Source organism: Dama dama, chromosome 25 (assembly GCF_033118175.1).
Source record: "Dama dama isolate Ldn47 chromosome 25, ASM3311817v1, whole genome shotgun sequence".
In the NCBI taxonomy this organism is placed as follows: Eukaryota; Metazoa; Chordata; class Mammalia; order Artiodactyla; family Cervidae; genus Dama; species Dama dama.
Window position 1 is genome coordinate 46018672 of NC_083705.1, and position 13893 is coordinate 46032564.

Below are 13893 nucleotides of genomic sequence, written 5' to 3' on the forward strand. Positions count from 1 at the left end.
TTGCCAGTTTCCCATTCTTCCCAGGTTTATAACTTGAAAGAATAGAAAAACAACCATGTTCAATATGACTTGGAGCCCGTGTATGCAGCCACAAAGTCTTCTAACTGGATTAGGCTGCTCTTAGGAACTGAATGGGCTTCCCTGATGGCTCAGAGGTAAAGAATCTGCCTGCACTGTAGGAACCACAGGACACTCGGGTCCGATCCCTGGGATGGGAAGATCCCCTGGAAGAGGGCGTGGCAACCCACTCCAGTATTCTTGCCAGTAGAATTCCGTGGACAGAGGAGCTTGTCAGGCTATGGTTCTGGGGTTGCAAGAGACAGACATGACTGAGTGACTTAGCATGCACACAGGAACTGAATTCCATCATATGTGGCCAAATATATGTCTATGTTGAAGGGAGGAAAGTTGAAAAATAATGTTTTATTGCATGTTAGTCAATACATTTTAAATGATAAGAAAAAATTTAATAAATATCTCACCAGGAAAGAAAGGATAAGTTTGCTGCTTTGAACTTTCAAAGACCTACGTGGAAAACTGAACAAAGACAGGAGAACCAGGTTAACCTAGGCAACTTTGTCACTAAGAGCATTTATAATTGGCCCCTGTGAAATTTTCAGTTCCTGAGGTAACCAAATTAAAGTTTTTTGTTTGTTTGTTTGTTTTACTGGGGGAGGAGGGTGGAGAGATCACTTTGTATATAACTTGCATCCAGGAATTACAGAATGATTAACCAGGATGAATCCACAAGACTTCCCAGCAATATTTGCTGCATTCTTGATTATTGTTTAGTTCTTAAAGAGAATTTAAAAACACAAATAAATGATTTGATGGGAAGGTAGTCACATGACTTTAGGTGATACAGTGCTGTTGTACCTTGTAATGGGAAGAAGACCAAAGACATAAGCTTGGAGTGGACTTCGTGAAGTTAGAAACATGGGAAACTATCTGTGTGAACAGTTGGCAGATCAGAGCAAGAAGGGGTTCTTTCTCTTGATGTAGTCCCCCAGACCTACCCCATCCCTAGTCATTAACAGAATAGGACCAAATTCCTGGCATGAACATTTGTTCATCAAGTTCTAAAATGGCTTGGGTCAACTTAGGAATCAATAAGGCTCAGCAAATAGTGAAAGTGAAGACTATAAACTTGTCTGTCTTGTTCAACATTTATCTATCACCATGAGCTGGTATACACGCTATGATTTTTGAATGAATAAATGCTTATATAATACTAACACTAAGAACTATTTCCACTTATTGAGAATTTACTAAGCACTTGAGACTGTGTGAAACACTTTATGTGTATTCCTTTATTTAATCCTCTTTCATTCCACTGGGATGGGATTCATTTTATTTTCACTTTAGCCTTTCTGAAAAGTAATGGTTAGAATGCTTTATGGTAAAATTAAGAGATTTTAAAATTTAATATTGGGAAGTTTCTTTATTGAAAAATTATTTTAATAATCATGAAAAACAAAGGCTATAAAAGTAAAAACTCTTTATGTGGATTTACAAATTTATAAGATTATAGGAGAGGGACTTTGAGGTCATCTTGCCCATTCCCTAATTTTAAGAAGGAGGAAAAAGAGCCACAGATTAAATTAGACCCAGTGTCAAACAGCGGATGCCAGAGTTGGGAGTAGACATCTCTTCCCCAGGATGTGCAGGCCATAGTGTATTTCTCCTCCAATATTCTTTTACTACTCCTTTCAAGATTATTATAGTGAATGAGTATTTAATAATTATTAGTGTCAAGGGAACCACAAAACCCCACTTCATTGCATCACCCCAGGTCTCTAGGATCTTGACATAAATCTTGATGTATTCCTTAGTGAGGATTCTCAAGAAGGTGACTGTGACCCAGATCAGTGGGAGGAAGAAGAATGAAGTAATAGCTACACCACACCTCCATTTTCTCACAAACTCTCTCGGAGCTACAACCAATTAAAAATAGATCTATTCTAACTGTGAATCCCCAGGTGATTTTCCCCTCATCCATTAGTTCAAAAAAGTTTGAAAAAGTTTTGAGCACTTCACCTCGTGTCCATAGGGAATATTGTCTCTCTGGTCAAACATTGTGGGCGGAGGAGGAGGCCATGACTAGAGCCCAAGATAAGAAGTTGGAGCTTCCCAGTCCCCCAGAGGCACTGTGGGCAATACCCTTCAAGAACCCAGCTCCTGCCCCTCTAGCTGTGAATGGAAGGGCTGCCTAGAATGTCCTGCTGTCCTGGGGTTACAAGATTGGTTATATAACGGCTGCAAGGGTGCTTGCTGTAGTTCTGTAGCATGAGCTAAAGTTGGTCATCTGGTCATTGGAACATTTAGACAACTCAGAAAATAACCAGCATGTGACAATCCATCTCTGGATAAAAAGAAAATCCATGGGGATTATGACATATTCTTACAAATGGAGCAAGGCTGGTCACTTTTCAGATGCTCTGCATATTTTGAAAGAAGTTTTGAGTGCCTCCCACAACCTCCAGAAAGAACCATCTGGTAACCTTCCCCATTTAATGAAGTGCTTCCCTATATTGTTTCATTTTTTAAGATTTTTTTCTTTATCTTCATAGTACAGTTGATTTACAATATCATGTTAATTTCAAGTGTACGACAAAGTGATTCGGTTATATATACACATGTCTAAACATACATAGATATCTATCTATATTCTTTTTTCCTAAACTTTTCCATTACAGTTTATTAGCTTTAAGATCTTTAAAACCCAATTTTCCAATTTTTCCAATATTCAGCTCATATACAACCAAGAAGTTTACTCTGTACCCAACTCTAAGGCTGCTTAAGCTTGAAACTATGCATTTGAAAACCAAGCAACTCAACTACACACTGTCTTTGTGGAGGCAGAATATGAAGAGAATAATAAGTCATTTCTTAGAGGGTTGATTTCTTAACAAGATAAAGCTTCGTATGGATCAGCCAGCCACACAACACTTCCCAGTGAGGAAATGCGACAACACAGCAGTTGTCTTTGGCTCTGGTGGACAAACTTTAATTTCAGAAGTATCTATGATCCTGATCTCTACATTTCTCTCTCTTAGTAATAAGGACCCAAATAGTTAATCTAGCCGCTCATCTAGTGAGTCAAACAGGATTCCTTCTACAGTTGCCTGAAATCTACACCTGATTCTAGTTTTATTTCTTCCCTTAGGTCAAATAATGTAAGTTCCCCCACTTACTGATGCTCATCTTAGGTATGATTTTAAAAAGCAAAATCCAAGTCTACCCAACAGCAGATCCCTTGTGTTTGTGAGGCATGACATCACAGATCACATTCCTTCTGCCCCAGGCAATTTTTGTTTGGCACTTTGTTTTGTCTCTTAGGAGAAGTGATTCAGACCCATGTGGCGGAAGGTTTTCCTGTAGTCAGACTGATGACTAGCTTCTAAGCTTTTAGGGAACATTTACACGGGCAGAGCTCTGGTAGCTAAAATGTTTCACTCTAAAGATTTGCTCCTTTGTCTCACCAGGTATCTACAGAGAATCAAAACAAGAGGCATTTAGGGCATCTGACAGTAGGAGTGTTTGGATCGAGGGTTGTGGTAGGGTCCCACAAAGCTTTCCAGAAGCCCCTTCTGAAAGCTTATCATATTGACTCTGCTTACTGTGTGTATGTACTGTGTTTAGTCGCACAGCTGTGTCTGACTCTTTGCGACCCCATGGACTGTAGCCTGCCAGGCTCCTCTGTCCATGGGGATTCTCCAGGAAAGAATACTAGCATGGGTTCCCATGCCCTCCTCCAGGGGATCTTCCCAACCAGGGATTGAACCCAGGTCTCCTGCATTTCAGGCAGATTCTTTTACCATCTGAGCCACTGGGGAAGCCCAAGAATACTGGCATATTGACTGTAGTGTGTGACAATTCAGAATTCACAAAGAACTGATGTAGATATCAAAAATAGATCATCAGGATGACAGTTTTCTAACCAGATATATGATTAGAGGGTGGGCTGAGGAAGGTAGCAGGACAGCAAGCAGCTGTTACCTTTTTTGCTGTTATAATCAGATTAACATTTGAGGAGGCTCAATAGTTGTGGTGCATAGGTTTAGTTGCTCCACGTGTGGAATCCTCCCAGATCGGGGATTGAACGCGTGTGTTCTGCATGGACAAGTGGATACTTTACCACTGAGCCACCAGGAAAACCCCGTACTCAATCTTGGGCTTCCAAGTGGCTCAGTGATACAGAGTCTCCCTGCCAATGCAGGAGACTACAACGGACAAGGGTTTGATCCCTGGGATGGGAAGATCCCCTGGAGAACTGGCAACCCAAATTCCAGTATTCTTGGGGCTTCCCAGGTAGCTCAAATGGTAAAGAATCAGCAAAGAGTCTGATACAACTGAGTCACACACACACACACACACACACACACACACACACACACACACACACACACACACACCAGTATTCTTGCCTGGAACATTTCATGGACAGAGAAGCCTGGCAGGCTATAGTCCATAGGGTTGCAAAGAGTCGGGCACACGACTGAGCCACTAAGCAGGCATGCATATACATACACATTGTAATTCCAGATTAAGGCAAAAATAGGCTTAATTCTCTCAAAATCTTCAAAATAGCTCTTTTTTTAAGGGAAAAAAGCAAGATACTACTTCTTGATAGAGAGAATTAGCCTCACCTACAGATTGAGCCTTACCTACTATAACCTTTATATGCTTCTTCAATCACTGAATATTTAATGAACAACCAGAAGATCCCTAGCACCAAGCTAGGCTCACTGACAAGGACTCCTAAGATCTCTCCCAAAAGGAAATTTGATGAGCACTATATAGGGATACTTCAAACTTTAGAACAATTCCACCTTTATATCCTCACCTCTTAGCACAGCTTATTTTAGATGTCCAATAAACCCCCAGTGAAAGGCTTAAAAAATGAAAGTAAAGGGAAAACAACTGTGTGTTTCTTAATTCTGGAAGACTTTCCATAGAAAATTGGAATGGGTTTTATTCTGAAACTAGAAAATGCTGAAGCAGAAGCCATTGGAACTAGGAGGAGGGGTGAGATGTCCACAGCTGGAAGGATCCAGCTGTGTTTGAGGTTGGTGAGTGAGTAGGCGTGATGGAAAGGATGACAAGGTCCAGAAGTATAATGGATGACAGATGCGTTGAGGAGAACAATAAGGGATGTTCTTACTTGGTCTTTGACACTTTAAAGTCACTTATATTTTCTGATCAGGGGACGAAATCAACTAAAGCCTTGATTTAGGAAGGTAGATATGGAAGGAACATATAAGGTGGCTTACAGCAGGTAGAGAAAAGGATGATGTGATAGTTTGCAAATATGTTTGTAAAATTTTCATCACTCCTTCCTTTAATGTGGAGCCTAATCCTGCCTTCCTTGAATGTGGGTCAAATTAAATGACTCACTTCAAACAAATAAAATATGGTAAAAAGAATAGTGTGTGACTTCTGAAGTTAGATGATTCAAAGTGTAGTTTCAGCCTGAAGATTGAATCCTTCACTTTGGAGAAATAAGCTTCAATGTCTTGTTGACGTTCGAGCTGCTCTATGGAGAAGCCCATGTGGGGAGGATAATGTGAGCTCTCACTTACAATCAGCATCCAGCCACATGAATGAGACATCCAGAAAACACATCCTGGGACTTCCCTGGTGGTCCAGTGGTTAAGACTCTTGCCTTCCAATGCAACGGGTGCAAGTTCGATCCCCAGTTGGGGAACTACGATCTCACATGCCGCAGGGTGCAGCCAAATAAATACATAAATCTATTGTTTAGTTGCTAAGTTGTGTCCATCTCTTTGTGATCACATGGACTGTAGTCCTCCAGGCTCCTCTGTCCATGGGATTCTCCAGGCAAGAATACTGGAGTAGGTTGCCATTTCCTTCTCCAGGAGATCTTCCCAACCCAGGGATTGAACCCATGCCTCTAATGTCTCTTGCATTGGCAAAAGGGTTCTTTACCACTAGCACCAGCTGGGAAACCCCTTAGAGATTGGTTAGTTAACAATTGCACTGTTTTACATATACAGACAAGGCAGTCACACAAGACTTTGCACTTAAAAGGGCTCCAGGCTTCTTGGGTTAATGCTTGGCTCCTGTCCTCTTGAAATTCTCGATAATTTTTGAACAAGAGGCCCCGCATTTTCACTTTTTACTAGGTTGGCAAATTAAGTAGCTAGTCTTGTATACACTCCGAACTTTCTCTGTTCTGAAAGAGTTATTTGATGAACGTGTGATTATCTATCTCTTACATAATTCAAAGATTTAGGGGTGGGGGAGAATGGTTTGGTTCTTACTGCACTGCATCGTTTGCCGTCATGTTAATGTGTTCCTAGAATTTGCCCTTCTCTAGGTGACGGCTATGCATCTAAGACACAGATTTCCTTTTGATTTCAAACAAGTGATGTCCCTGATTCTCAAACGCAGATTCTCCTTCAGTGGAGATGTGGGGTCCCATTGTGGAGATGCTGTCATATTGGTGAATCCTGTATCTGCTAATTGTAATATTGCATGATATTGTATGGTATGTCCTAAATCAACTCACATTGCAAACACGAGACTGATATAACCTTGGACAAATGATGAAGATATGATGTTTTCTTTACCTCAGTGAATACAAGTTCACGATAGCTAAGCTAAATATGTGTTCCAGAATATCACTGAAGAAAAGCTATTAAGCAAAAAAATAAATAATAATCCTCCACTAGAAGGCAAAAGAGTATGTTGTTTGTTGTTGTGCATGCATGCTCGGTTGTGTCTGACTCTTTGTGACCCCATAGACTACAGTCCACCAGGCTCCTGTGTCCATGGAATTTTCTAGGCAAGAATACAGAAGTGAGTTGCTATGGCCTCCTCCAGGGGATTCTCCCAACCCAGGGATCAAACCCTCATCTTTTATGTCTACTGCATTGGCAGACAGATTCTTTACCACTAGTGCCACCTTGGAGAAGTAGAATATAGATATTTGCTCTTCAAAAACACTCCAACATTAAACCTATAAGAAAAATAGTTCTATATGGATATGAATCTCTTAATTTCATTTCATTCTTTTATTAATACCCACTGAGTATTAGGTAGAGGTGTTTGAAACACTATAATTTTTAAAAAATTCCCTGATGGCTTAGACAGTAAAGAGTCTGCCTGCAATGTGGAAGACCTGGGTTCAATCTCTGTGTCAGGAAGATCCCCTGGAGGAGAGCACGACAACCCACTCCAGCATTCTTGCCTGGAACATCCCACGGACAGCGGAGCCTGGCAGTCTACAGTCCAAGGAGTCGCAGAGTCTGGACATGACTGAGCAACTTTCACTTTCACTCTGAACCATATCTTATTTCAAAATACTGCAATTTAATTATTAATGCCTGTAATTTCATTTTTTGAGGAGGAGAAAGAAAAACACATAGAGATGTCTGATAACACGAAGTAGAACCACAATCATTGCTTTATTTTATTTTTTAATTAAGTTTTATTGGAGTGTAGTAGCTTTACAATGTTGTGTTAATTTCTTCTGTACAGCAAAGTGAATCAGCTGTACATATGCGTATAGCCCCTTTTTTTTTTAATTTCCTTTCCATTTAGGTCACCACAGAATATTGAGTTGAGTTCCTTGTGACTTATAATAGGTTCTCATTAGTTATCTATTTTATCCATAGTATCAACATTATACATACATCAATCTCAATCTCCCAATCCATCCCACCCCCACTTTCCCCACTTGGTGTCTCTATGTTTGTTCTCTACACCTGTGTCTCTACCTTTGCTTTGCAAATCACAATCATTGCTTTTAAATATACAAAATTGAATATTCAGAAGCAAAGAGTACTGAACAGAAACGGGGCACACACACAGGTCATTTTGTTTGCTTTTGAGTAATCATTTTTTACAGCTGAGGAATTTGGGTGGCAGGAGTGCCACCCAATCTCCAAGTATTGTGTGTGATTTCTCCTGATCACCAAGTATTGTGTGCTGCTTCCTACTATAACTGTGAAAAAAAAAAAGGAATGTTATTTGGCACAACTAGCACACTATATTGCAATTTCACAAGCATTAGAGCAGGATATCTTTGCTTCAGGTCTGCAGACTCCCATAAGGTCCATGGGACATTATGGGGGTGATAACCTCCCCTGAAGTGTTAGGCAAAATATGGCCCTAATGTGCATGCACGAAGAGAAGTACTTGGAGTATTTCTCTGCCTGGAAAGTGGGCCACCTCTCTCCCACCTGGTCCTGAAAGCTCAACTCAAATCCCACCTTCTTCTAGAAATAGTATCACAGTCACCACATCTCTCATCTCTCCCTGCCCTTGGGAAGTTCTCCTACTTTGGACTCCTGAGGCTTTTCTTATCTACCTCATTCATCTGTCCTTTGTCACATTTTTGATGCTTCCCCAATATATTGGGAAATCCAGGAAGGAATGTGCCCTTCATATCTTGTTGCTTTTGTATTCCCAATATATATACTCTAATGGGAGGCCTTCCATGAGTAGACAGTGATGCTGTTTGTTGCCACTGAGAATGTCCCAGTTTCCTGGCATGAAATTAAAAGACGTTTGTCCTTGGAAGGAAAACTATGACTAACCTAGACTGCATATTAAAAAGCAAAGACATCACTATGCCCACAAATGTCCATATAGTCAAAGCTGTGATTTTTCCAGTAGTCATGTATGGATGTGAGAGATGGGCCACAAAGAAAGAAGGCTGAATGTTGAAGAATTGATGCTTTCTAATTGTGGTGTGGAGAAGACACTTGAGAATCCTTTGGTTTGCAAGGAGATCAAACCAGTCAATCCTAAAGGAAATCAGCCTTAAATATTCATTGGAAGTACTGATGCTGAAGCTGAAGCTCCAATAATTTGGTCATCTGATGTGAAGAACCAACTCATTGGAAAAGTCCTCAATATTGGGAAAGACTGAAGGCAAAAGGAGAAGAGGGCAGCAGAGGATGAGATGGTTAGGCATCACTGAGTCAATGGACATGAATTTGAGCAAACTGGGAGATACTGGAAGACAGAGGAGCCTGGCATGCTGTAGTCCGAGGGGCCACAAAGAATCAGACACAACTTAGTGACTGAACAACAACAATAATGGGGGGAGGGGCTTCTGTGAGTAGATAGTGATGCTATGTGATGTCATTGAGAATGTCTCCTTCTCCTGGCACATCTTCCCTGTTCATCTCACTCCCACCTCAAGGCTGACCTTGTTAGGTTTCATCAGTACTTTACATTTAATTGAATGCTTCACATTACTTAATTCCATCTGTGTCATGTATTTTTCTCCTCTGTGCAGACAAAAAGAGTTCCCATCTGGATTGGGGGAATAATATTTCTAAATGATCACAAGCTTGTATGATAAAATTTGTTCAAGGTTTTAAATGGCATTTCTCTAGTGTTGCTGAATAATAAATAAATCTCTTGAATATGTTATAACTAACCTTCATAAGCAACTATTCACAGAAGAATGTGCTTCTCTCTCATTTGGTTAAATAGTGATAAAGTTACTGAAGATATACAATATGAATTAACAAGACTTGCTTTAGAAATATACAACCCATTCAGTGTACATGTGAATGGGTGTGTATGCATAGTTTCCAAGTGTTTATGTTTTGGGATCTACTATTTCTCTACTTCCATTACTGTACCTATCAGAACCTGCTTTGTAGTAATGGTATTTACAGACTTTTTTATCCTCCTCTAAATCAGAGATTCTCAAGAGATGGGAGCCAGAGATCTTTTTAGAGGAGCCTTCCACTGGATTGATTACATACAGTGCTTTGCATATGGAAAGCTCAAAATAAAGTTTAGCTTAATTTGAGAGAAAGCATTCATAATGATATGAAATATTAAGGTGATATTCAATCCCTGCAGGTTTGGGCAAGAACATACCTCAGGTATATGCTTCCCTAACCTGTTCCTTCCAAACAGACAGTAACATCAGTTAGATTGCAATTGTCTATCACCAGAAATAGTTTTTCTCCCCACTTGGGAAACACAGCTAATATTACCAACATGGACAGTTCTATAGCTTAGAAGACCGCAGAGACCCAACAGACTGGAACTTGATTTCCTCAGTTAATACACAGGCAAGTTCTTCTCAAATGATTTCTTAAAAGGGTGTGTGTCTCTAAATGGTCACAGACAGACTTTTCTTTTAGATTAGAGCCAAGAACTAGGTTTTCTGACCCAGCTCTGCACTTGGACCTGTTGTAGTCTCTTTGGGTAGCATCCCCGTGCTCTGGGGCCAGCTCCTGGTGCCCTGCATACCCGTCACACCTGTGGATCAGTTACAGCACAGGGCGGGGGAGTTTCATTTTCTTTCAAGCACCTAAGAAACTAATGTCCCCACACAAGTGGGACCAGAGAGTATCTATAAGAAGCATAGACTTCTGATCAAAGTGCCTTGAGGAGGGGTCTGAGAATCCACGTCCTCTACCTGTAAGCCCACAACACCTTTTCTCTTAAATTAAAGTCAACTTGTTGGAACTTTTAAAAGACTTTCTGGGTATGGGGCATTTCCCTCCAGTGCAGAGTGGATTTCTTTTAAGTTTATGTGCATTTTTGTGCTCACTCAGTCACGTACAGCTCTGGGACCCCATGGACTATAGCCTGCCAGGCTCCTCTATCCATAGGATTCTCCAAGCAAGAAGACTGGAGAGAGTTGCCATTTCCTCCTCCAAGGGATCTTCCCCACCCAGGGATTGAACCCATATCTCTTGAACCTCCTGCATTGCCAGGTGTATTCTTTACCACTGTGCCACCTGGGAAGCGCTTTTAAGTATATCTAATCACAAAAACTTTTTATGTAGATGATTTCTGGCAAATAGAGGAGGGAGAAAGACTCACATACTGAGTACATAGTATACCCTATCTTTTTTTTTTTCTGATTTCAGGGTAATTTTTGTCTCAAAGTACATTATAAAACACAGAAAATAAAACTCCAGCCACTTTCAAAGTAAAGACACTAACCAATCACTGCAGAATAAGACACTAGCCAATCACTGCAGAATAACTAGTCATTTGTGGTTTGTGTGTGTGTGTGTGTGTGTGTGTGTGTGTGAAGTATAGTTGATTTACAGTATTGTGTTAATTTCTGCTATACAGCAGGATTGTTATACAATTTCTTTTTTAAAAATCTTTTCTTTTCTTATTTCATTTATAAGGTTTATACATAAAAGCACATTAAATGGCTTTTAATTTTCCTTTTGGCAGAAGAAAACAAAAAACAAGCTGCAAAATTCAAATAGCGTCTCCTTAACTCCACCCTTCTTCCGATTCTGCCCTCTCCCCCATCCAGTCCCATTCACACAGGGTTACATGGGGTTTCTCTAAGAGCACTTGCTGGTTAAAATCCTGGACTAGTGTTTACTTCCTAGGCTCACACACATCAACTAAACCCCTCAGTGTATTTTCCCTCCTCTCCCACAGATTTAAGTGGGATACCCTATAATTTTAAAGTGCCTAGCAAATTACTGTCCATTAAACATCCAGCCACATTATATTTAACTCAAGTTTTCTATAGAGATTGAGAAAATAACACATCTGATTAGAGTACTTTAAGGGAATTAAGTTGTGAGTGTCCAGAAGTCTTAATATAAGCTTGTGTGTGTGTGTGTTTGTGTATTAGTCACCTAGCTGGAAGGAAAACAAAACTCGATATCTAGGTGCTCTTAGTAAGCCACAAAGAGGTAAGACTTTTGTTAGATAATTATAATGTGTGTGCCTTCATTCCAGCAGATCTTCCGCCAGATCTTACTGTGCTTTACGATTTACACAATTAGTCACCTACTTTGCTCCCACCTTCCAACTCCACACATAAGTTGTAAAGATCAGTAATGTTGGCGATCCTGCAGAGAATTCAAGTTTCTCTTATGACCGGCAAAATGCACATAGATAGTGACTTGCAAAGGAAATTGGGTGAAACGCATATTTGTATTCCTTCCTCTGAAATTCCTTTTATCAAAATAAAATATTTGATAAAAATTAAGCAGTTTTCCTTCAGCCTTATCTTTGCTAGGTCAGTGATGCTTGTACTTCAACCAGACTTGCCAGCTTCCAGGTTCCTGGGTTTTGTTTCAGATGTTCTGATTCTGTAGCCCTGAAGTAGGGCCTGGGGACATTCAGGTGTCACACCCCCTGCCCCCAGGTGATTCTGATGCAGGTGTGATTTCTCTGGAAACAATCATACTCTAGGCTCTAGGCCTGTGGTGCTCCAAATTTAGCAGGCATCAGAATCTTAATGAGAACTTACTAAGACATCAATGGCTGGCCTTACCCTGAGTTTCTGGTTCAATAGGCCTTGGTGGGGCCTGAGAATCTGCATTTCTAGCAGGTTCCCAGGTGATAACCAATGATACTGCTCTGGGACAACACCTTGTGAACTACTACTCCAGGCCAAATTAATGTGACTGCTCAGTGTAACTTGAAAAATTACATGTCCTCAAAGCCTTCAGTGTCTCCTCCAACTAGTCCCCCCACCTTTCCAGTTTCATAAGACCACTCTGAGGCACCCTATTATCCAGCCAACTCAGGACACTTGCCATTCCCTAAGTGTTCAGACACGTAATGCCTGTGCTTGAAACGTGGAAATCTACAGGGCTTGCAAGTCCCAGGATACATGATCTACTTGCGAAGACGTACCCAACCTCTTCAAATCAAAAGAATTACTTCCTCCTCATCATCACAAAACCCGATGTTTGCAATGTTTTTTACCTAGTGGTATGTATGTCTACCTTATACACCAGATTTTTAGCTCCCCAAGGCTAGGTTTCAGATAATTTACTTTCCTCCCTGAAGACTAGCAGAAAGAATACCAGCAGAATCAAAACTCAACTGACCCATATCCTTCAACACAATGATTCTCAAATTATAGCTCACAGACTGCCAGGGACACCTAATACCCTTTTAGAGCTGGGAGTACAAGGCGAAACTACTTTCATAATAATATTAGGTTAATAATGAGAGTTATTTGCTCTTTTTTTTTTTTTTAATTGTGCTCATGTTTACTTTGGTGCAAGACATAGTGGGTAAAGCTGCATGCGTATAGATCAGGACGGGGCTCACACTGTGCTAACAGTCACTACATATACTTTTTAACGGACACACATTCACTGGGAAAATTCAAAGATGCCAATTTCACCTAACAGTTTCTTTAATGAAGCAGTTAAGTGTACTAATTTTATAAGATCACAAACCTTGAGTACAAATCTTTTATGCTGTGTGGAGAAAAGGGAAGTTCACCGAAATGCCTTTCCTCATACCCAAGTGTAAGAGTTGTAAGAGGGAAAAAAATCAGGTGATGGACTTGCAACCTAGCCCAGATTCTGCTTCTTTTTTTCTTGTTTTCTTCAGTTTTACTTGTAAGAAAAAATGAGTGACAAACTATGGCTATTCAGACTCAGGTATTTGACAGACATCTCAGGAATGAAACAAAGTACATCTGTCACATCAAGGAAATCAACTGACAGTTTTGTCGCCAATGATAAAATCTGAGCTTTTCAGAGAAAAATTAGAAATTTAGAAAAATCATCATTGTGAGCCTGACAGCACCACCAGAACTTGAAGCCTTCGTGGTATTAACAAATGCAATTTTTAGATATGGATCATGAAGTGTGCCAATGCCATAATTAGATATATAGTGCTGACATTATCTTAAATCTGGACTTTTAGATATAGTAATTAGAGGCCACATAATTTTATCTTGAGAAGTCAGTATATGTTACTACAGCTATTATTATACAATTATCATTATTATTCTAAATTAAGAATAAATTACTCTCAAGTCATTTGCAACCAAAGAATATCAGGAATCATATAAAACTCTCCCATCTGCTATAAGATTGAATTGGAGTGTATTCTCTAATAATAACAACAAAAATAATACTAGACAAATATCCATGTAACTATTTAAGATGT